General features: G+C 35.6%; 1 protein-coding gene across 13 annotated transcripts in view; it reads right to left on the bottom strand.

Moving 5' to 3' along the window:
- The window catches only part of sd (TEA domain transcription factor 1 homolog scalloped), a 318,794-nt gene extending 305,427 nt beyond the window's left edge, over positions 1-13,367 (bottom strand). For 5 of the 13 annotated variants that reach the window (XM_074134411.1, XM_074134410.1, XM_074134405.1 and 2 more), the window contains exons 1-2: positions 13,198-13,367; positions 12,657-13,052 (exon numbers count right to left, since the gene is read on the bottom strand). The gene's annotated coding sequence lies outside the window, so the exon portion shown is untranslated. The remainder of the gene's footprint in view (positions 1-12,656; positions 13,053-13,197) is intronic. The other 8 variants (XM_074134415.1, XM_074134414.1, XM_074134406.1 and 5 more) reach the window with 4 other exon arrangements.
- Between the last annotated feature and the right edge of the window lie 2,503 nt (positions 13,368-15,870).

Raw genomic sequence — 15,870 nt, 5'->3', positions numbered from 1 at the left:
TAACTGTATGTATTTTACGTTTTTGAATTATGACACAAAAAGAACTTTTTCCCATTCAATATACCCAAACATGCTGACCTAGAGTTGCACAATGTAATCAAATCATTCCTCCTCCTAAAATTAATTTTTTTAGAAAAGTTTCAAATAGGTGACAGACCCTACATCAAACTAATTTGGGAAACATTTTCGAATACTTGCAAAAAAATTAAGCAAATGTGGCACTTACGGAAGACTAATTAGACTAAAATATTATTATCGGGTTCCACTAGAGCCGCATAAGACTGACCAATTCCATCAGTGGTTAGAAAAAATACTATTTAGGAGAATCGTGCATGCAACAATCTAATGTGAGCTCACAGACGTTTTCTACCACAATGCTCAAGGCGCCAATTTCAGTAAACAAGTACTTCTGCTTTTCAAATTTTCTCTAACTCGAAATTTTAGCCATCCTTAATTGTGTGCAAGCGGTATAACTGCAGTTGCACAAATATGCAACACTAGGGGAAGGCCCAGGAAAAAGGTGTAAACTAAATTTGTAGCTCTCAATTAATGAAATGAATTTAAGAAGCAAACAAATTCGTAGAAACCGTTCTCGATAAAATCTCAGAAAAGAGAAATAGTGAATTTTAGCGATGCAATAGAAAGAATCGCACATTACAATGAAATAATACTTAAAGAGCAATATCCACCCCTCTCCACAAGAAGTGCCCTTATTTAAGGCGAGTTTAATGGAAATAGTTGAGGAACTTTCGAGGAAATCTAAAAAAAAAGAAAGAAAGAAGAATTCGATCGCTAGGTCCCATGATGAGGGCAATAAAGGGATAGTGTCCTGCGATTGGTACTTTATATGACTAGAACACACTAGCCATTTGCTAAAGACTAGAGACACTTCCTCACACTCGAGGCTCCTTAAAACTAGTCATTTGCTAAAGACTAGAGACACTTCCTCACACTCGAGGCTCCTTAAAACGCTCATTTCCGGTATAAATCCAACTTCGAAATTTCCCTAGTCAAGTAATTATTGAGGAGAGCCTTGGTTCCTAATTAGCTGACAATCGTTCAAGTCGCCGAACTTGATGAAAAGATCTATCTCAGTTCATTAAGTACTGTTCAATCATTCCCATTCAATCATTATTGTAGATAAGTCTGCAGGAGGATCAGCTGTAATAAAGGCAGAGGACGAAATCATATTGTTCAAACTGTAGTGTGGTACTGGCAAAGATGCATTGGTCTCGACTGAGACTCCGAGTATTAAGGTCTCGCTAAATCCCCTGTTAATTAGTACTAAATACCGTCTTTTGGATTCGTGGAAAAAGGCAGTAACTTGCTGTTAGCCCCTCATTCTGCGATCGCGCGCAATTGTCGCGATAGAAGTTTCTCCCGAAATTCTCCTCAAGTCCCTTTAAAAAAAAGTTCAACGTTCCCTATACTATTAGAAAAATTCTAATGAAAGTAATTCCCAGCAGTTCCAACCCGGGATTAAATTGCTTTCAGACCACTAGTCAGCCTCTTGCCCCCGAACACTTGGAATCCACGTCACAGGATCACAAATCCACTGTAGGACTTTAGGACCGCAACGCTCGTCATTTATAAATTTGCCCGATTTTTATTTAAAAACTTTTTTCATTTTTACTAAAATTGTCCTGATTGTAAAATGGTATCAACTTCAACACTTTGAGCCTGCCTAAAATAAAAATTGCTGATCTACATACAAGGTGTTCAGCATAAAACTACCGTTAATTCCGGAAGCGATCTAGGCATCACTTGCAACAAAAAAATCTATATAAACTATGCCTGCTCCGTTGCAGATATTTATAATTTTATGTTTGTTCAACGAATTACATTTTTTTAACTTTGCTAAATAATGTGAGTAAAACACAGATTTTCTTTCTGTCTTTAATGTTTAAAAAAACATTTTTGAGAAAATTAAAAAAACAAAACTCCATTCAATAAAAAATTTTAGGAACTGTTTTAGGAGGATTAGTTTTAGGCATTCCTGAGGAAGGACAAGGGATTTCCTCCTCTAGAGTCACTTCACTTCCTGTATCAGAGTTGAATAAGTGTGGAATTGCCAATTTGGAGAAACGCACAGGCTAGAATCTTTGAAATTGTATGAGAGGAGCTCATAAAGGAGCTCAAAACTTTTATTTGGTAAAGGCTTTGAAAGTTTGACAATCGTGTATTTCTATCTTATTAAGAGTGGGGGTAGGGGAAAATTAACAAAATAGTTTAGTAATGGCGTATCGGAACTTTATGGAGTATATGTGTAATGCAATCGATAGACAATGGATAGCTGCCTAGGCGAAAGCCTATTACCTCCTTGAGGACCCTGCTAAAAAGAATTTTGGTAGAAAAGAATTTTTAAAAATTGTGTTGGACCTGCATGCTGTGAGTGCGAAATTCAATAAAATGTTAAATCAGTTCCAAGAAAATGGCCGAAAAAATGAGAAATTGATTCAGTAATAATTCGAGAGTGAAGAGATTAGCTGAGAGGTTAGCGAATACTGGATTCCAACGCGGAGATCCCGGGATCAAATCCAGCTGCTGGCCCTCAGATTTTTTTCTTCCAAGGAGTTTCATACAGCTCACTGTCCGGTGATGGACAGTGTTGTCTGTAACGAGGGAACACTTAACGGAGGCCGGTAATGCACTGGAAAAAGCTCGAAGCCAATAACCTGAGATGTTGACGCGCCTTAAATACAAAAAACAAAGCGGCTTCTTTTTCGGAAAATCGTATTACCAAGTCTCAAGGTGACATCTGAAAAAATAAACATATGTTCACCTTTTTGCTGTTTTCTGGTTTTTAGCAAGTGCTGATCACACCTTACTGGCAGACTAGATACACAAAAAGACATTAGATCTTAGAGCGAAAAATAATTGTTTACTTGGTCACAAAAACAACGTCAAGTGAGATGCGAAGATTTGATAGATTGGCCAGCAGTTGGGAGATGGATGTACTGGCAGTGCAGAATGGACCTGGGTCGGTCTTGTACAGATCTAATTTTGGAGAGCATGCCAAAATGGCACCGTACCAAACGCCCTTGCACAGGCCACATTCATTCACAGAGAGCCAATTAAATAAACCCTCTCTCACAGTAAAATAAATGTTACCTCGCTATCCGACCGCAAAACTCAATTCGAAATCACCCACAGCGCCCCTAAACTCTCTTATTCCTCATTAAATAACCCGAGTTACACCTCTTGTATTGCAAAACATATAATGCCACACTTTCACATTGACATTATGAAGCTATTCTTTTTTATCTAAATTTTAAGAAAGCATTAAAAGATTAAAATACTCGTAATAAAAAGTATTTTCATTCTTAAAAACCACTGCGACTCCTTAATTTGGTTCCTTTTATTACATTCCATCCCTCACCAACATTCAAAGGGGCAAAAACGCATCATCTAAATTTTTCAAAAAATCTTGTTATTTTGCAATAAAAATAATTTAAATGGATAAAATAAAAATAATAAACTGGCAAAAAGGAAATTAAAATATAATACGTGATAACAACCATGGCCTGAAAAACTAGCAAGGGAAATAAGAAATGGTTTTCAGTCTAACCTACACTCACTGGCTGTACGACTCAAACTTTCCAGTAAGCTTTTACTTACCAGACACAAATCTTTACGACTAAAAGAGCAAGTTTTATGAATTTATTAAATATTTCACTTATACAGGATGAACTAGTAAGTATTGTCCATAGGCCTACTGTTGTAGTACATCTAAAGTGGAGTTCAATGACGTATTGGCCAACTTCATATTTTCCACTGTTCTTGAGTGACGTCATTTAATTTTTTTTCTAAAATCATTACTTTTTTCCAATAAAAATGTTATTACTCAGAAAGTTTTAGTCCGAATTCGATTCTGATGACACGGTTAGAAAGACAGATAAATTTTCTAAAAATTGATACCATTTCAAAGCATAAGTTATTCTCCAAACAGCCTCAATCTCCTCCTGAATTCTGGGAAAAATAAAAGTAATCGAAATTTTTAAGAAAACTCATTAGGCCCTTACGTGATCATTATCAGACCTAGGTGCTGGCACTTTTTATAAAAGTTTCCTTGTCTAATGGGCTTTTAAACGGTATATCATTTTCCAGGATTCCTTTTATCTTCGTATGAGAAATTACGTTTGTTTTACAAGAAAACGTGCTCACGAGCACTCAACAGTGTTAGTTTATAAAGTTGATTAATTCATTGAAAACTCTTTTAGATAGACCAATAGTCCATTTTAAAGTAGGCTGTCTTAAAATAAGGAAGTCAAAGGTAAAAAATTGCACTTCAAAAAAAAAAAAAAATTCTGAATTCTTAAATATTTGAGAAAATGTTAGGAAATATTTTAAACAAGTGCTATTGTACCATATTTGAAACTAAGCAAGTTAACCTTCGATTATAAAAATAGTACTCACAGTAGGCCTACGGACAATAATAATAATAATAATAATAATAATAAAATGTTTATTCATTCAAAAAATAATGCAGTAATATAAAACATAAAAAACAAAACACAAATAATGCATGGATTTTACTCCGTCTGCATGAATTGCAATAAAAATTAAAAATGTTAACCAAAAAATTATAATGTTTAAATAAAAAAATTTAAAATTCTTTTTTACTATTGAAAAAATAAATTTTATAACTAATATAATGTGGTATAAATGAAGAAACAAAAAATTGAAATTTTGCCAAATTAAATTTTTAAGATTTTACAAAACAAAATGGCGAAAAAAATAAAATTATTTTTCTTTTAAATTAATACAAAGAAAAGTGGTCAATAATCCCATTGTTCCAACAGCCAAGTTCTATACCTGGATGCATCTCTTAGAAATGAACACAGATTATTCCAGTTTTTTCCATTTAAGAACTCACAAAGTTCTACCTCTGTGAGCACCTTTCTATTAAAATATTTAAGTCTATAAGAAGACAAAATAGGGCAGACTGCGATAAAATGCATAATATTTTCAATTTCTCGCAAATTGCACATGGAGCAAAGCTGACACTCGTCATTATTAAAATGTTTATATTTTAAGTTTAGCGCTTCACATCTAGACTTAGTAGTATAGTACTCACAGTAGGCCTACGGACAATATTTACTGGTTCACTCTGTATAGATGAAATACACTGGGTGACCAGAGTTATATGCTCCACCCACTTTTTTTTAACGGCGGGAAATTTCGAAAAAATAAAAAACACGTATTTAATCATTTTTAGTCTAGTTTATTTTCAGTGATTGACCCATTTTTTTAAACCCCTGTATATCGAGATACAGCATCCAACTTTGTTTTTTCAAATGGAACGTTATATTTTTTTTGCTTATTTTTATAGTATTTAAGCTCCTAAAAAAAAAAAATTTTGAAATCGGTTAGATTTTTCAAAAGTTATGGTAATTTAAAATATCAAAAACTTTCAGTTTATTGTCAAAATTGCGATATTTTTTTAAAGAATCTGTTCAAACTGGGCACAAACAACCGATAACTCCAGCCTGCCTAGATCTTTACTTCGCCACTATGGTGGCTTATGAGTGCTGCTACAAGCAAAGCGTGGGAGTCCAGAGTTTTGGCTTGCCTATCCGTTGATTGTGCCCAGTTTGAACAGATTCTTTAAAAAAAATAACGTATTTTTGACAATAAACTGAAATTTGTTTTTGATATTTTAAATTACCATAACTTTTGAAAAATCTAACCGATTTCAAAATTTTTTTTTTTTTTTAGGAGCTTAAATACTATAAAAATATGCAAAAAAATATAACGTTCCATTTGAAAAAACAAAGTTGGATGCTGTATCTCGAGATACAGGGGTTTAAAAATGGGTCAGTCACTGAAAATAAAGTAGACTAAAAATGATTATTTTTTCGAAATTTCCCGCTGTTTAAAAGAAAAAGTGGGTGGAGCCTGTAACCATGGTCACCCTGTATATGTATATTATACAAAATAAAATGCATTATTAGTACCTACCACCTCATTTTTATTTCCCTTACAAAAAAAAAAGTTAAAAATTAGCTGATGGTTTGAGATTATAAAATCTAGATATTTCCCTGTACTAAGTTATATGAAATAACGTTTGTGGAAGGAGGGATAGGTATGCCAGCCTAAGGATACAAAGGTTTCGATACAAATACGAAAGAATCCAAAAAAAAAAAAAAGATGAACTGTAGACGACAAAATAAATGTTGACTTTTCAGATTGGCGAATGAAATAAAAGTATGTATACACATGCCTTCAGAATTAGGACTTGCTGACTGATAAACTGGAGCTGTTTTACTGACGGTAAGGAACTGCTGTGAACACTTTCTCCACAATGCACCACGTTCGACTAGAAATGTTTTGAAAGTTCGAATAATTAAACACCTTAGATTCTCCGACCATTATCTAAACTGTATGACTATACATTTCCCAAAATATCTCCAAAATGAATAAATATCTGAAAAGTTCATTCAGTCCCGGATTTGGACATCCCTTCGACGTGTTGTGTCTGAGTGTTGACAAAAAATCTCAACAACAAAAATTGTAAGAGGCTGAAACTGAATTTGGTCCTGGCAAACCAAGTTGAGAAACAGTGGTACACAAGTGGCTGAAGAGCCTTCTTGTGTTGTTTAAAGTCTACCAAGAAAAACAAAAGAAAATTTTGAAAGTTTCAAGAAAAAAAAGAGTAAATCGGCGTGCTTGAAATACATCTAACAATGTTTGTGAAACTGGAGCTGCTCTGGACCAAAACATTTACTCTTTCAAAAAGTCATTCACATTTTACCAGAGATAAGAGAATTAAGATAAAAAAGATAACCCACAGTTCAAGATCTACTGCATGTTTTAATACTACTTTTAATAAAACACACTCTCTTGCACCCCTCAAGAGGAAGTATTGCTATGGCACCATTTAAATTTTTCAATGTTGTTCAATACCATGAATTTAAAATTTATTTTTTTTAAATGGCGTCAAGGGACCTGGCAATAACTTGTGGCCAAAACAGAGAAATGCATCCATGCACTCCATCATCAATTTTCCAAAAATTTATTAAAGGCTGTTCCTTCTTCTTAGTAAAGCGAGGATTTAGTGCAGTCAGTATCTATTAACCATAAATTGAATGGCTGTACGCGGCGACAAAACTTGCTGTTGATCAGAACCGAACCGGACATTCGCGGAATTCATATCACTGGTCCATGTTCATCCTTCGCACTAAACTGTTCTTATGATAATTAAAATTCAATTTTATTACTCCTCAATCTCATCTTAAGTTTGTATTCTTTTTTATTTTATTAAATAATTTAGTTATTTCATGTTCCAAGAAGTTTTATTTGCATGAAAATCTTGTAAAATATTCGAGTTGGTACCTTACTAAAATAATGTATCTTAGACTTGCTTCATTGGTCGTTAAAGATACATTTACAGAGGGTGGCACATAAGTTACCTTAGAAAAGGGGGCGGTAGGCGAAAAAGATTGCGAGTCTATTATTTAGGCTCTTTAGAAGAAAACATCTTTCCTTCTCGTAGAATGAAATCTTTTCTATCTTCCAGATACAAATAGCAGATTGGATACAGAAATTAAACAAAATTACAGCATTTAGAACGTATAGGGAGTGATTATTAAATTCCTTAGCTCAAAATTCGTTAAACAAGGCGAGTAAGCAATAGTTTTCGCCAAGTGTCTGTCAGAAACGCGCTCGTTCAGGATGGTTAATTAATAAGAATCTAAATTAAGTTTTCCAAATGTGAAGAAAATAAGTAGACACGAGTGCGCATGGAGTTAGTGAACAGTATTGCTTTTTGGATGCATTAAATAGCCACTGTTAGTGACATCCCCCCAGAGTCTACAAAAGAAGTTTTAACATACTGTATGTTCCCCTTAACACTTTCGAGTTTTATTTCAAACACTTTGTACAGGAGAATGCTTCTAAAAGCAGTTCTGGGTTGAATTTGTCTGCTGCATCGATTAAATGTATTTTTCGGACTCGTTATTTTTTTTATCACTAATACCAATACAAAGTAAAATTCCAAATTGAAGACAATCATTTAAGCAGAAATGGCAATGCCTTTTCACTAAATAAGTTCGTCGTTTTTAGCGAAATTTTTAACAAAATTGAGAAAACGGAAACTGCGGTGAGAGACACCGCGGGAGGGTCCGCAACAGATTAAAGAATAATCCACATAAATTAAACTTAATTTCATTTCGGCAATTTTATGTTTTTCTTATTTCATAATTATCGCAGCTCAATGGTTTAGAAAATAAAGTAAATATTTTTTTGAAGACTCTCAGTGGAGACGCCAAAATAGCCATCTATCTACTGGTCCTAGATATATTATTATCTAAAACATTTTCGGGAAAACGTCACTTTAGAAGATTTCTATGGGAAAATGGATTTTGCGCAACTTTTTTATCATAGTTCAAAACTTTTGGAAAATTTCTGGGATGGCTTGTGACAAACACTGGTTACCATTATCTGTATAACCAACTTGAAATAATGAAAAAAAAAAAACTATAAAAAGAACATTGTGCATATAATAGTTTACAATGTTGTTCCTTCAATACTGACTTTAAAATTAGTAATAGGTAATGAAGAGGCAATGAAAGGAGTACAGAGTCAGAAACTACTGGGTCTCGGTGAGGAAACTGTCCCAGTAGCTCGCACTGCACAAGAGCTGTAGTAACGCGCTCTAGTGGCCATAACCATCTCAACTTCCCTCTCCTGCCATCCTAGCGCCTTTTGTGAGTGTCTTTAATACTGACGCTAATTTCTTCCGCTTTAGAAAGACCGTCACAATTATACCGATATAAACCCCCGCCAATATCTTTGTTTCTTGCACAAAATGGAAGCGGTGCGAAATGCTGGACTTTTTGTCGGTAATCTCCAAGAAAACTAGTTTAAGGGAACATCCATGAAGTACTTTAGAAAGGGAATCACTAAGAACAAACGACCCTTAACGACTTCCCTTATCTCAGTATATATTTATTTATTTATTTATTTTTGGCGCATCGACTGCTGAGGTCATTAGCGCCCCTACTCATTTTGTGCTCCTCTCTTCTTTTGGCCACTCGAACTGGGTCAGCACGCGGTACCTTCGGGCTTCCACATTCAGTATCTTGCTGAACAAGGTAGGTGGAGCCTAGGTAAGTGGAAGTCTCTCCACTCATCCTCTCTTAACTCATCGATCCAGTCGACTAGGTGACACAATTTACATAATTGAATTTTTTAATAAATTTACACCGAAACTAGTTAACAACAATTCTGTTCACTTTGAAAGTACCTTTTGGGGAAAAAGTTGCTAAAAACAACAACAATCTATTCAGAGAAATGGCACTAACGGTTTGCCAAATTCTTGCCAATTTGGAATTTTGGTTGTTTAATTAATCTCCCATAGGTGGCAGGTTCTACCAAATGCATCACATATTTTTTCTTCTTTTAATTGGCTTTATGTATAATGCAAATTAGTAAATTCGCATATTAAATTCTTAGGTATATTTTAAATATTTTATAGGTAGTGAGATCATACATTATACAGAAATGGGACTTGGGAGGGAATTCTCGGGCGTTAATCACATTGTGCGGGAAAAACTTTTCATGCGCAATAAGTAAACCGAATGTAGGAAAAATCGCAGGAATCGTCACGCAAAAAGCTCAAAAACTAAAAAATGGGAGGTAGGAGGTCCAAAACCCTACTGGACAGATGATGTCACCCAAATAAGATAGCGTATTTTTTATTTTTGATCATCCAGATCACTCACTCCTCACACATACACACACGCACCATGAAAACATAATTCATTTGTAAAAAAAAATTAATTAATAAAAAAAAAAATGGAGGGAGTTGCTCCTTACAGCTTTTTTTTTTGCAAAATGTTTTGACAAAAAATAATTGACTGTGATAAAAGCAATTAGCGAGCTAAGTTTAATGCAAATCGTGGCCCACACAATAAAAACAAACTTTATTCTTTATAATTGTACTTGCAGTTAGCCGATTTGCTAGCCGTATGCGCTGACGAATAAGGTGATCGTCTGACATCTTTAATGTCCTTGAAAGAAAAATTCACTGATTGGGGGGAATGAATGAGTTGCGAAATTGAGAGCGTTAAGCCATTTTCGAGTAAATCACAAAAATGTTTCCGCCGCCATGTCAGTGCCCTGAAGGTCCAACATACCAAGTAGAAAGTTTCAGCTACTTACAAGTTTTCCTTTCGAAGATATTTTGGACACTCATACCATTTTCTAAATCCACGTGTTGTGACCGGGATCACAGAAATGATATTTCCAATGAAAAGTCCATGAGATGACCGCAGTGCTTTTCTCCCGTAATAATGGAAAGCAACAGTAAATATTGTTTGGGAGATTTTAGTCTGCAAGTAAAGTCTACAATAGCTAAATAGTACCCTGTTCTGTAAAATTGTTTACAGATCGTTATGTCAAGTCATTCTGACATTTGCAAACCTCGAAGCATATAGAAATGACACTTTAGAGGGGATGTCCTCAACCAAAAATCCATTTTCACGGGGGAAGTATTACACAGAATTTGAAGACAGCAGCGGTGGAAGTCCCTAAGGAAATGCAAGAAGGTGGGATCTCTTGGTGGAAAGCCGTCAATCACATTCTTCATACTTGCAATTTTCGCTAAACGTTCTTATGAATAATTTTTTCTTTATACAGGGAATTCGTTACAGGAAGTACAGAAAGACCAGGAATGCCGCAACAGTCCCTCCGAATCGCAATGGCATAGACTTTATGGGAAACTTCGAAGACCCTAAGCTGTTAGAGTAGGAACGAGGTGATGTAGGTTCTACTAACTTACAAACACTTGGATGTTTGTTGAAGTAGAATAAGACTTGAAACGGTAGAACACAGTAAAGTCATACGAGGGGTTACAGCAGTTTTCCGATTGGCGCACTACTTTTCGAACTCAAGGCTCCTAAAAGTGTGTATTTCTGGGAAAAGATTAAAATCATGATTGCGATATTGAGTGCTGCGGGAGGAGGAGATGTAAATCCTCCCTTTCTCTTTCATCAAACTTTCGGCTATATTTTGGAATTTTAGTAAAATATTTAATTGGTCGTAAAGGCTAGAGTACTGGGAAAATGCTACCAAGTCGCGTCTGGCTGACAGAACTTCATAGAAGCTAATTTTCAAGATCATTTAAACCAAAAGTGAACTATTAAAGTGCTACTGTAGTAAGGGGGCTTTATGACGTATTTTGCCCGCTGTTCGGTACCACTCGGTCCAAAACTAAATATATTTGAATAGCAAGCGAGTTTTTCGTTCATACACGTACAACCTTTTCTAAAAACCACTTTTTCGGGCACAAGAAACCTAAAAACGGGTATATTTGACGGAAACATGTTCTCGAAAACTTGACAAGTAAATATGAGCTTGCTCTTATTAGTAGAATAAACCAAAGTATGCCAATTTCAGTCAGAGATTGTCATGAACACTTGTTCTCATTATTGAGGTGAGGAAGTGCCAGAACGTTAATTCGCGTAAATACCTCTAAACATTATGCAAGAGGAAATACCTAGTTCAAAATAAGAGAGATTGAGGGAAACTTGAGAACCTATCATAGGAACATAACAGCAAATTTTTGTCTGGGTTGTACCCCTCGTAAAAGGAAGAATTGCATTCGTTCAGATTTCAATTTGAGCTCTTACCAGAGAAACAGTTTTGGGAACCAAGAGGTTTTTAGAAGTCAGTCCTTGAGTCTATCTGCATATGTTAAGGTGATTCTATCATAACTGAAAATTAGTAAATCGCATTCAGTTCCGATCTGATACTTGGTTCTAGTGTCACAGGTCCGAAATTAGGGTCATGGCAAGTCATGGTCAATTCCGGCAACCGGGACAGTAATTTTAATCCATCTAACTTTAACATTTTCTTCGCACTTCGTGAACAAGCGTATCCGTGAGGGTATTTTTTTTATTTTCTGGCAAAATTCATTTTTGTGAGGTTTCTGGACATCGAGGGGGTCAAGAGGCTCTGCTCTTAAGTGTTATTCCATATCACAAAACTGTTTTGAATCGTGTTTTCTGCAACTAAGTATCCAATCTGAAGCCAAAATTTTGAATTTAATGAAAATCCTCTGTATATAAATTCTTCTTTGATTTGTTTCATTTTTTGTTTACTTTTTTTCGAAAACCGCTCTAATGAGATTCTTTAAACTTTTAAACGTCACTAAGTGATCTATTACATACATTTTCGGGGATCTCGAGGTCCAAGGTAGTAGGTGACATTTAGGTTTTCCTTTTTTGTAACTGCCATTTGAGGTCATTTTCTAGGAATTAATTACCTTTCCTAAGCAGTACCATCTTATCACAGTGAAACTTACTAAACTTTAGTAAAACTTCAACAATTTTATTAGAGTAAGTTATATAAGTACTCCAACACACTTTTTCGGGTAAGAGGAGGAGCCATGAAAACACGTTTTTCGAGTAAAAAATACATCATATTTGAAAATATGATAAAATGAGAAACCTTTCGATTTTGTTACTAACGGAAAAGATTATTTCTGAGGTTAGAAGGAACTTATGAGCAAGAGAAAGTCTGCAGAAGTAAAGAGTAACTTAAAAATAAAGCTACCTATGAGACGTTACAACTAAGGAATGAGAAGCACAATACTTATTAAATATTATTGATAAAACATAGTTTTGCTGTAATATTTTTTTTTATTAACTTACAGAACTTTTAACTCGTTATCCGTATCATAATTCCAACACCAATGTACTTTGTTTCCTTTCAAACCAATAAAATTAGTGAAAACTCACTTTTAAAATCACTAAACACTGAGTTTTTGTAACTACGCGGTTGAAGTAAATAAATAAATAATATATAAAAAAATGTAAAGATATCAACTGTTAATAAATAAAAGCCTGGCTTGTAATAAAAGTGAACAAAACTCAAACTGTACTAAATTGATGCATGCACTGCGAACGTTGAGGCCTTACTGGGTAAGGGGGAGTGGGGAAGCCGAGAGTTGACCGGGTGGGAAGGTGTCTACGCAGGGAAAGGGAAGTCAAAATGCTCCGACAAACAGACTCCGAGCTAAAGAGCAACAGCCCCTACTCCGAACAAGCCTACGCACACAATGTAAACAAGCTAAAAAATAAATAAATAGACGAAAGTAAATATTTTGAAAATGACGTATAAACAGTAAACTTTTATTAATGTATAAAATAATATATAAATTTCCAAATAATAATAAATAGAAACAACACTCACCAAATGGCTGGCTCCTTCAGTTTCTGTTTCGACGGACGAGTTATTTCGGACGGGCTAAGGTTTCGGCGCTTCTAATACGGGCCCCTGAGACTCCTTTAGGAATGCGAAGAATGGGATAAAGAATCTAGACAACGCGTGCTGTCCAGCGCGCAGCTCTAGCCGCGCATCTTCCCCACTACATGACAGCTCCCCACCTCCGGGCACGGCTCTGATGGCTACCTCAAGCACTACTACACCCCGCTCTATGCAGGAGTCATTCAACAACTGGTACGCCTACTAGTGCGTAATGTACTCCAACCTTTAATAAGCATTAATTTGTCATTATTATTTTATTTCAGTTACGTCAGCATTTGTTTTAGAGACATAAAATTATTGTGAAAATTGGCAATGCAATAAATCTTTTTACAAATTAAATTTAGACTGCACTAGTTAGTTGCATTTCATAAAACTCAATCTACAATACGTTGGTGACTGTTTTAAGATAATCTCAGAAAGTTGAAACGATTTCCCTTCCCAGCTCGAGTGGCTAAAAGAAGAGAGAAGCATAAAATGATTAGGGGCGCTAATGACCACAGCAGTCGATGCGCCAAAAAAAAAAAATCCCTTACGGCAGTTTTCGTAATTATAGTTTATTCAAACTCTTGCTTAAAAGTAGTTGTTTTCAATTTGACATGTGTTCACTTTAAAGATGCCATTTCGCTAAATCCAGCTAAACATAAAAAACTATTAAAAGAAATGTTAGCGCCGGTAGGGAAGCATGTGGTTTACGGATGGCTCCAAGATGGCCTGTGGGGCTGGAGTGTATGGGGTTAAACCTGAGATTCTTATTGAGAGATCTCTTGGGAGATACTCCACCGTCTTCCAGGCCGAGGTCTTTGCAATTTAAACTTGTACTGAAAAAAACCGGCGAATGGATCTTAGAAGTAGGAAGATTTGCATCTTTTCGGACAGCTAAGCTACACTGAAGGCCCTTACTTCCTTTAGAACTACCTCTTCCCTTGTTTGGGAATGAAAAGTAATGAGCCTGTCCTTGGAATCATCAACTGTGCAGTTCATGTGGCTCTCAGAGATTGGATCTGGAGAGAGCACGGAAAGAACTGAGTGATGTGTTCTGGGGCCAAACACAGCAAGACTATGCCTTGGCTGTGATTACAAAAACCCGAAGAGACTCTGTGCTTGGATAGAAATGAGATTACTCTGATTACAGGCCTATTCACGGGGCACGGTAGGTTCAGGAAGCACTGTACAAGGTGGGGCTTATTAGCTCGGAAATTGTGTCAGGAAGAGGAGGAAATGACCTCTCACATGTTGTTCGATTCCGCTGCTATCGATGGTTACGCAATGAAACCTTTGGACCTTTGAGACCAAAGGAGATAATAGAGCAAAATGAACTAGTAGGGAAAGTCCTCAACCTCTTTAGTAGGGGAGGATTCGTCTACTTGATCCAAAAAAGCGGAAGGCTTTTGGCTGCGGTGCCGTGGGGCACAGGCCCCGTCCCTTTTCTAATTCTAATTCTAAGTGACATGTTACTTCTGGTAAGCCCATTTTCTTCAAATTTAGAATTTTGGTTCCAAATTTAATCCTTATTAATAATAATAATAATAAAGCTTTATTAACACCCTTTACAGAGAAAAAGCCTCTCCATTGGAGGATTTAGAGTTCGATTTGTACAACTCAATTTAACAATTTCTATAGAATGTAGTATAATATACTAAGAAAAAAATAGCAAGTAATTAAAAATAATTAAATGAACAGCTAAGTATGCAAAATTTAGAACGTAATATACTGTAAACGAAATAAGCTACAAAATTTATAACAAAAAATAAAGAAAAATTACTATCTTCTACATTAATAATTTTAGATTCTTCATTAATAAATTATAACTGCTACATCTCAAAATAATATTTCACAACTTTAGCCCATACACCTCTATCTCTTGCTGTGGTCCACCACCTGCAACCCACTCTATCTGCCATCTCATCTCTCCACCTCACTACCTGACGACCTCTTCTTCTCTTCCGATTTTTTGGCGTCCACTCAGAACTTCTCTTTGCCCACCTTTTATCCTCCATTCTGGCCACATGACGTGCCCATTTCCACTTTAATCGATGGGCCTCCAATTCTAAATTCTGCATTTTTCCGAATTTCCTTCGTACTTCCACAATACTTTTCTTTTCTTGCCTCTTTATTTCTAACATACTCCTCAACAATTTATTTTGGGTTATTCGGAGCCTATTGGAAAGGTATTTGGTGAGGGCCCAGGTTTGACATCCATACAGAATGCAGGGATAAACGCACTGAGTAAGTACTTTTCCTTTCAGTTCATTCGAGAAATTTCCTTTAAAAATACTTTTAAGAGCCCAAAATTTCTTCCATCCCCTATTAATCCTTTTATACAATTCTTCCTCTCTCCTGCAATTAAAAGAGATCGTTTGTCCTAAATAGTTAAAATCTTCTACAAATTCTAGTTCCTCTCCTTCGATACTAAAACCTTCCCTTCTCCCATTAGTGAGAATTTTGGTCTTCTTCCAATTCGGTATTAATCCCGCTTTCTTGCATTCTTTTAGCAATTTCTTCCGCCTGTATCAGATTTGGTGCGAAGATTACAACATCGTCAGCGAAGCGAAGGTAATTGAGGAACGCACCATCTACACAGATTCCTCTCTTCTCCCA

This window comes from Rhodnius prolixus, unplaced genomic scaffold (genome assembly GCF_049639745.1).
Source record: "Rhodnius prolixus isolate KJV_2025 unplaced genomic scaffold, Rpr scaffold_16, whole genome shotgun sequence".
Taxonomy (NCBI): Eukaryota; Metazoa; Arthropoda; class Insecta; order Hemiptera; family Reduviidae; genus Rhodnius; species Rhodnius prolixus.
This window is presented reverse-complemented; position numbering and strand designations above follow the sequence as displayed.